Source organism: Carassius carassius, chromosome 15 (genome assembly GCF_963082965.1).
Source record: "Carassius carassius chromosome 15, fCarCar2.1, whole genome shotgun sequence".
In the NCBI taxonomy this organism is placed as follows: Eukaryota; Metazoa; Chordata; class Actinopteri; order Cypriniformes; family Cyprinidae; genus Carassius; species Carassius carassius.
In genome coordinates this window covers 20,932,725-20,940,749 of record NC_081769.1, presented here as the reverse complement: position 1 = coordinate 20,940,749, position 8,025 = coordinate 20,932,725, and the positions used below count along the sequence as shown (strand labels likewise).

Below are 8,025 nucleotides of genomic sequence, written 5' to 3'. Positions count from 1 at the left end.
ATTACTGTCCTTGTCAAGATACAAAGACAACAGAGATCTCCAGCCCTGGATCAAGTGCATCTGCAACCATTTGTGGTATTGCTGCTCTAGTTGTGGAGGTGACCCTGAAGTAAGTTTTAATTTGTACACCATATAACATTACAAAGATGATGTAGATTTAATTAAAATTAAATAATGAATTGTTTAACTTATGTTTTGTAGGACTTAATCTGGAAATGGAAGTCAATACTTCATCACATCTCTGGGGAACATAGTTGGACCGAAGATGGCCTAGAACAGAGATGTCTCCATCCTGCCCTCAATCCTGACCAACAGAGACGGAAGAGGTGGATTATGAAAGAGTCTCGTGCATACCATACGCTGGAGAAAATAGTTCTGGACAAAGGTATTTTGAAGGACCTGCAGCAAATGTCCCTGTTTAAGCATACAGGTATGTTACACCAAAATCACATTGTGTGTATATATGGAAAGTGATTATTTAGAACACCAGACTAATTATGTTTCCTTATTTTACAGGCAAGCTTGAAGTTTTCCACTCCATGCTACTTAAGTACTGTCCGAAGAACTTGCACTTTCATTACTCTTCCATGTTTGCACGCACACAGCTTGCAATTATGGATCATAATGAAAATGTACATCGCAAACAGGCCACAACCACCTCTGGTAAGTAAAGAACATTACAACAACAAAAGTTTAAAACAATAGTGAATTCCAAATTATGAAATTTAATGCAAAGTGCTTTTTTTTATGGGTCAGTAGTTTAACATTAGTCTAATAATATATAGTACAGTAACATGTATGTCTTGTTTCTTTCTAGGAGTACAACGCTACAATGTTGTGTTTCCCAAGCACTCCAAGGAGTGGGTAGCTAAGAAACTGTTTGAACCAACCACACAAACATTTAGAGATGAACTGGTTAATGTAGTTCTGGAGTACCGTAGAAACCCAAACATTGTTGTTCCAGACGAGTCATCTCAACTCACTGTTCCCACATTACCAGCAAACATTGCACGAAAGCCAAAACCTGCCTAAGAAGATGCCATTTCAAAGCACCAGTCAAGATTTTCTAAGTAAAGGCTCTACACAATGCTTTACATAGACTCTTGTGCCTTAGTGGGAATTTAATAAAAGTATTATTGGGCACTGTTTATTATCTTTTTTAGTTTAAAGTTATTTTTATCTAACATTTCCTTGTTTTTTTTATTATATGTCATGTTACATTACTGTTGTCTTGAAGAAAAAGCATTGATGTGATAATAGCAACAGTTTAGAAATTAAAATCAGTAACATTTCTTTTTTTTAAAAAGTATGTGTAATATTATTTATTTCTGAACTTCAAAAGCCACACAGAAATTTTTTAAAAATTTGTATTTACAAAAATTGAAACAAATTTTGTTTACCAGTTAAACACAAAATAAACATGGTTGAATCAATGTAGTTGTTGAATTAAACATCACAGGAAACAAAGTATATGAAATATATGTATTTATTCAAAAAAAAATAATGTAGTAGGTAGCAGACTTGTACACTACATCATGGCAAAGGCATCATCTGCTTCTCTGAAACCCACATAGGATCCAGATTGGGATGGGTATTTTTCCCTTATGGCTTTAACAACACAGGAGGGAAGAACTTTACGGTTTCCTCTTCCTAGTTTTTCTCCTTTCAGCATCCATTCAAGCACAACTCGGTATGCTACCAGACGAAATTGACTGTAAAATAAATGCAATTTGTGAATAACATAGATCAGCCGCACCTGTAATAACATATTACTTGCACAAAACGAAACTTACTCCACCGTTAGTCTGCCCCCGGTTCCTTCAGGCCTTGGACGACGTCTCCAGTTTATGCGAGGTAAACGGAAGATAACTTCAAGAACACTTTGGCTCAACAAAGGCGGAAAGCCATCATCTTCTGTAACACAATTGGACTCAGTCATCTCAATAGCGGCATCAATGGCTTCCAAAGTTGGCATTCCAGTTTTCCATTCATGGCAGCAAACACTCTCGACCTCTGTTGGCATGGCCTCACATCTCCTGCATGAGCACCACCATGTCTCCCGGACTCTCTGTCTATTTGAGGCTGTTAGTTGTGCCACTGCTGATGCAGCCGCCTCCATATGCCTGAGTTCTTCATCACTGTACTCCGGTTCAAACAGATAGGGCTGAGCCAAAAACTGAATATCCTCTTCTCTAATATCAAAATCCTCCGACATTTTCTTTTAAATACTCTTTTATATAACTCTTCACGGAAATCCCAAGTGTAGTTTTGTTTTGCTCTGCTCTCTGGCTGCGCTGGCGCGTTCGTTCTACGTCACGACGCTTCCTACGATACGCCATACGTCATACGCCGACATCCTTCTCCCGTGAACGCGCGTCGACCGTGACCGGAAGCCAGATATTTTCGTTTATAAAGTTTAAAATATGTATATTTTTACGACAAAACCGCACGGATTACCATCAAGAGGCCTTCGTTTACCCCCCTGGAGCCGGATGGATTACTTTTGAGAAGGATGCATGCACATTTCGGAACTTCAAAGAGGTGAGCCCCATAGCTACACATTATAACCACTGAAAGATCTAAAACATTTTCTAAAATAACTGAAAATGTGTTCGTCTGAAAAAAGATCGACATATGCATCTCGAATGGCTTGAGGGTGAGTAAATCATGGCTTGAATATCATTTTTAGGCGAACTATTCCTTTACTTAAGTAACAGATATAGGTGTCATGCCATAACATATTTTTAATACGACTGACTTTATATTAAATGTGAATTTAACATTGAAAGTTAATGTGATATAAATATTGCTACTAATCTTTCATTGTTCAGAAAGAGAGCAAATAACATTTACATTATTAAAGATAATTTTCACTGACAGTCTAGATTTCAATCACTCTCAGAAACTCCCATTAAAATCACTGAAACTGATAACACTGTGAAATCAATATCTTAATTAAAGACTCGTACACACATCTGCACTTTGTTGTTTCTGACGAGAGAATTCGCCAGAAAGAGGTATTCAGTCAGTGAGCGAGTGAAGGAAGCACCGGCATTTTAGCGATGACTCATCTGAACGCCTCTGATTGGCCAATGCTTTAATAAGCTCAAAAGAATCATGTGTGATTTGTTATAATGCGCAGCGCTGTATAAACGCATCTATCTCTGGCTAAGCGCCAGCAAGCAATCACAGATCTGAATTTAGCAGCTGATAATATGACTCGCTGAACGTACTTGCACCAGTGTGATTGTATTAAAATTAATAAAATCTTAATCGGCTATTTTTTGTCTTTTGGAAGCTGCATTCAACTTGACTCCCCTCTGTTATAAGCCACACACGTACAACAAACTAATGTCACAGTGGTATCGTGTACTGTAATCGAATGTAGCCCAAGTTATTACCTGTTAAACAGTAGACAGCACACGCGGTGTTCATCTAATAAGGATCTCCATCGCTAGCAAATAATAACCTTTGCAGATTTCAATTCAGTGCAGTTCCAGCCACGTTTTCAACGCTCTTTCTGTTCTTAAACGTTACAACTCCGAGTGAACCACTTCAGACGCTCAGCGCGTGCGGCAGGCAACTGAACGACTCATTCAAACTGATTCATGAACCAATTCACTCGTTTGCCAATTGGTTTGATCAAGCCTTTGAACAGAATTGACTCAAAAGAATGAATCATTCGCGAATGGGCATCGCTCATTGCCCAGAGAAAAGTAGACGGCGCGTTTGGAATAAACTGAAGCATTATAACATTTATTGCATTAAGATAAAGTAACGAGAGGAGCGTCGCCCACAGTAACGAAGTAAAAGTACAGATTTTTCCCCAAAAATTTACCCAAGTAAGAGTATAAAGTACCCATCTTTAAATATACTCCGAAAAGTATTCGTTAACCCAAAAAATTACTCAAGTAAATGTAACGAAGTAAATGTAACTCGTTACTACCCACCTCTGATCCACATACAGATTTAACTGATTTCTTTCCCAAATTGCACTGACTATTCTGAGACATACCGCCCTAATAATTTCCGGGATGCGCAAACACAGTTTGGTTCGTAGAATCCAGTCATAAAAACGAAATGCCTAACGCGGACGGAATATGCCACATTTTGGATGACTAAATCAAAAGTAGGTCAGTACACTTGAATCAAAACATGACATGGACTAGTGTCTGTGAATATAAAGCCCCAAAAATGCAATATAGTGTCTGTGGAAATCAGGCGTGGACTGGACACCGGGAGAACCGGGACAATACCCGGTGGCCTGGCAGCCGATTTTGCCCCACTATTTAATATCATTATTGTATAATTGCCTGCCGAATGTACTAAAGCGATCATTTGCGAATCCGCCATTTGATAATTAAATCTTTAACAAGTCATGAAGTGTTAGTTGTGACTCGCGCTCTCCGCGCCTCCGCCAAACGGTTTGGATCAGACTCAGAGTAATCAATGCGAGAGAGAGAGAGAGAGAGAATACAGTGGACTGCTGAAGCAGAGAAGCAGAACTACTGTTCAGGGTTTCAGGTCAGTTTCATCTGTAAAGATGCTTTTATGTCTTTGTTTTTTTATTTATTTAATCAAGCAGCAGCACGTTGCTCATCAGTCATCACTCAAAATACTATATAAAGGACATCATTATTATCTGTTGTAATGTTACAGTAGTAATTTAGCTGAAAAAAAATTCCGATTTTTTTTATAGGTTTAGGGGGAGCTACGACAGACAACAACACAACCCTTACGAAAATTAACATTTTAATATTTAACTATAAATCCAGAGAAAATGGTTACTATTGTTTAACTGTGATAACCAAAAATGTAAAATTATTTTACAAATGTATTTATTTACAAATAAATACAAATCCATTTGCAAAAAACAAACAAAAAACAAGGTTATTTTACTTTTATATAGGCTAATAAAAGCATGGTCAATTTTTGTAAGGGAAAAACATGACTCGTGTACAGTATTAGGATTTTTCTATAAAGATATTGTAGTATTGTAGAGTATTGTATTGTAAAGTATAGTTTTGTTCAATCTTGAGTATTAAAGTCATGAGAGAGATGGATAACAGGGCAAAATAAAGAGACTGAAGAGAAAAATGGAAGTGAAGGTGCAGTTCAGGAGAGAACTTTTAATTATTTTGCATGTCCCCAAATTAAAGATTTAAACCTTTTTTTATGTCAGGTCCATACAAAAAATAGTTTTGTCCATGAATTTGTTTGTATGAATTTTCCAGTCTGAATTTTTTTTCCCAGTCCGCCCCTCCTGTAAATTGATGGCAAAGACATGGTTTCATCTACTACACATAGGCCTACTGAAGCTCGCAGTGTTTTCAACCTCTGCTGCCTCAATATAGGAGTACACGAGCACATAAACATAATTTCTAGAAATGCTCTGTGTCACTTCATGTGCATTTTACTTATTTTGAGAAAACTATCATCATATACAGAGAAAGCAGTTTAAAAAAAACACCAATGTTTCAGGAGTTTATTACACAGAATACGTCACATGCTTATTAGATAACTGTATTTAAGTTGATGTATATGCTTTTATTTATTATTCTTTAATTTTCACAAATTTAGAAAAGTAATCAAAAAGTACTCAAAAGTAATTAGTTACATTACTTTAATAAAGTAATTGAAAAAGTTACACTACTATTACATTTTAAACAGGGTAACTTGTAATCTGTAACCTATTACATTTCCAAAGTAACCTTCCCAACACTGTATATGAATTATCAGACCCCTATCAAATCAATATTCCATCTAGCTAGTAGTAATATATGTTAAAAAACACATGGTCGCCTTTCGTTAATAATTATAATTACGTTTATACTATGATATCGAACAAGATAGTGAACTGCATTTGAAGCTACTTTATCCAGCTAGATATAGAACAAATGTGGATTTACATTATACTATACATGAGAGCTAGTCCGTCTACATTTTACACAAGACATCATCGTTTCACAAAATATACGGATAGATATAGTTAGCTGAATGGATGCATACCTGTTTATTAGAATGCAAGCGAGTTCGGCATCTCTCTGTAGTTTCAGCTTGTCACGAAGCTCTCTCTATCTTGGAAATGCAACTCCAATATTTACCCGTGTCTTGTTTGTTCTCTTGTCCCAAAACCTTCTCGGGTCATTTATTTCACCCTTACATTTGCGCTTCACAGAACGTGCAGGCAAAGCATAATCATATTGATTATTGTTTATTGTAATTATTGATTATTGATTATTGTAATCATATTGAGTTATTGATTGAGGTATAAATACGAATATAAACAATATAAATATAAAATATAATATTCTCGATCAAGATATAATAGTCTCGATCAAGGCTAGCTACTACTTTTTCTTCTTCGTCTCTTCTTTGCTTCTGATCACCTTTGTATTTGGCGGTTCCGCAGGAAGTTAGATAAACTAGAGGGGTCAAAGTTAAATGACGCCATAGACGGGCGACAAAACGGAAAAAAAAGAAACGTGCTGTGTCTTCTAATTAAACTATAATTTCTCCGGATTTGAAAGTTCGTGGAAACTGTCGGGATAATGTAAGTACACAACTAAAAAAAATATATAACATAGATATAGTGATTTCTGCTATTTTTAAAGCAGAAAAATTACATATTGCGCCTTTAAGAGTTTAATTGTTTTTTCTGTAAACTGACCAATCAGAATCCATTTCACCTATGTATTGATGTAATCAGTGACCGCTGTTAGAGAATAATTACTGGTGTTTCTGATGTGTAAAGGAAGCGGCCTACAAACTCCATTGTAAGTATTGTAGCTGACTTCTGTTAATGAAACTGCAAACTATTTTCTTCAGTATATTTTGCTTCAATTAAGTACATCTCTGTTCTTCATTCAACACCTGGTCCTTGGGTTTTAACTGTAGAAACTCATATAATAGTTTCTATGAACTGCAAATTTCAGTATTTTGATAATACATAATAGGGTATATATAAAATACATAATATATGGTAGGCCTGAGAAGCATGTTAGTCATCACATGCAATCACCTGTTTGTCATCTTTAAACAAGGTCAAATGTTAAGTTAGTTGAAAATTATGAAGGTAGTGAACCTTCAAACAAAACAGACACAAAAACCAATACTGGTTGAAACCAAGCAAACTTGATTGTTTGATAGTGTACACAAAAGAAACTCAACAGACAGACACACCCCTCATAGAGACACACACAGTACCTTTTATATAGTAATCAGGAGACTGGCTGAACAGGTGAGGCTCCATAGCTCAGTGGTTAGAGCACTGGTCTTGTAAACCAGGGGTCGCGAGTTCGATCCTCGCTGGGGCCTGATTAATACTGATAAGACACTTTTGAACCATTCTATCAGAAGTGTTTAAAGACATAAGCGATTGTCCATAGAACATAATCAATCAAATACAGGTACATCTGAAAAAAACACCTTGACGATAGAGAAAAAGGTTACTATTTTTGTAACTTATTTCAAAAAGTGAATCTTTGATATATTCTAGATTCATTACATTATTTTTCACATTTAGATGATTAGAGCTTACAGTTCATGAAAGTCAGAAATCAAGTATTTCAAAATATTAGAATATTTACATTTGAGTTTCATTAAATGACAATTCCTACAGTATAAACCTCTTTTTCTTCGAAACCACAATAATGGGGAAGACTGCTGACCTGGCAATGGTCCAGAAGGCAATCACAAAGCGGGTAAGTTGCAGAAGGTCATTATTGAACAGGATGGTTGTTCACAGAGTGCTGTATCAAAGTATATTCAAATGCAAAGTTGACTGGAAGGAAGAAATTGGGTAAGGCACACAAGCAACAGGGATCACCGCAAGCTTGAGAATACTGGGAGAGATTCACAGGGAGTGGTCTGAAGCTGGAGTCATTGCATCAAGAATCATACGATCAGATGTCTTCTGGAAAAGGGCTACCGCACCACTTCTGAAACAAAAACAATGTCAGAAGAATCTTACCTGAGCTAAGGAGAAAAAGAACTGGATTGTTGCTCAGTGGTCCAAAGTCCTCT

At 36.4% G+C, this 8,025-nt stretch overlaps 1 non-coding gene across 1 annotated transcript; it reads left to right on the top strand.

Moving 5' to 3' along the window:
• The first annotated feature begins 7,244 nt into the window (after positions 1 to 7,244).
• On the top strand, positions 7,245 to 7,317 carry trnat-ugu (transfer RNA threonine (anticodon UGU)). The gene has a single exon. It is a non-coding gene; the product is annotated as a tRNA-Thr (tRNA).
• The last annotated feature ends 708 nt before the right edge of the window (positions 7,318 to 8,025 follow it).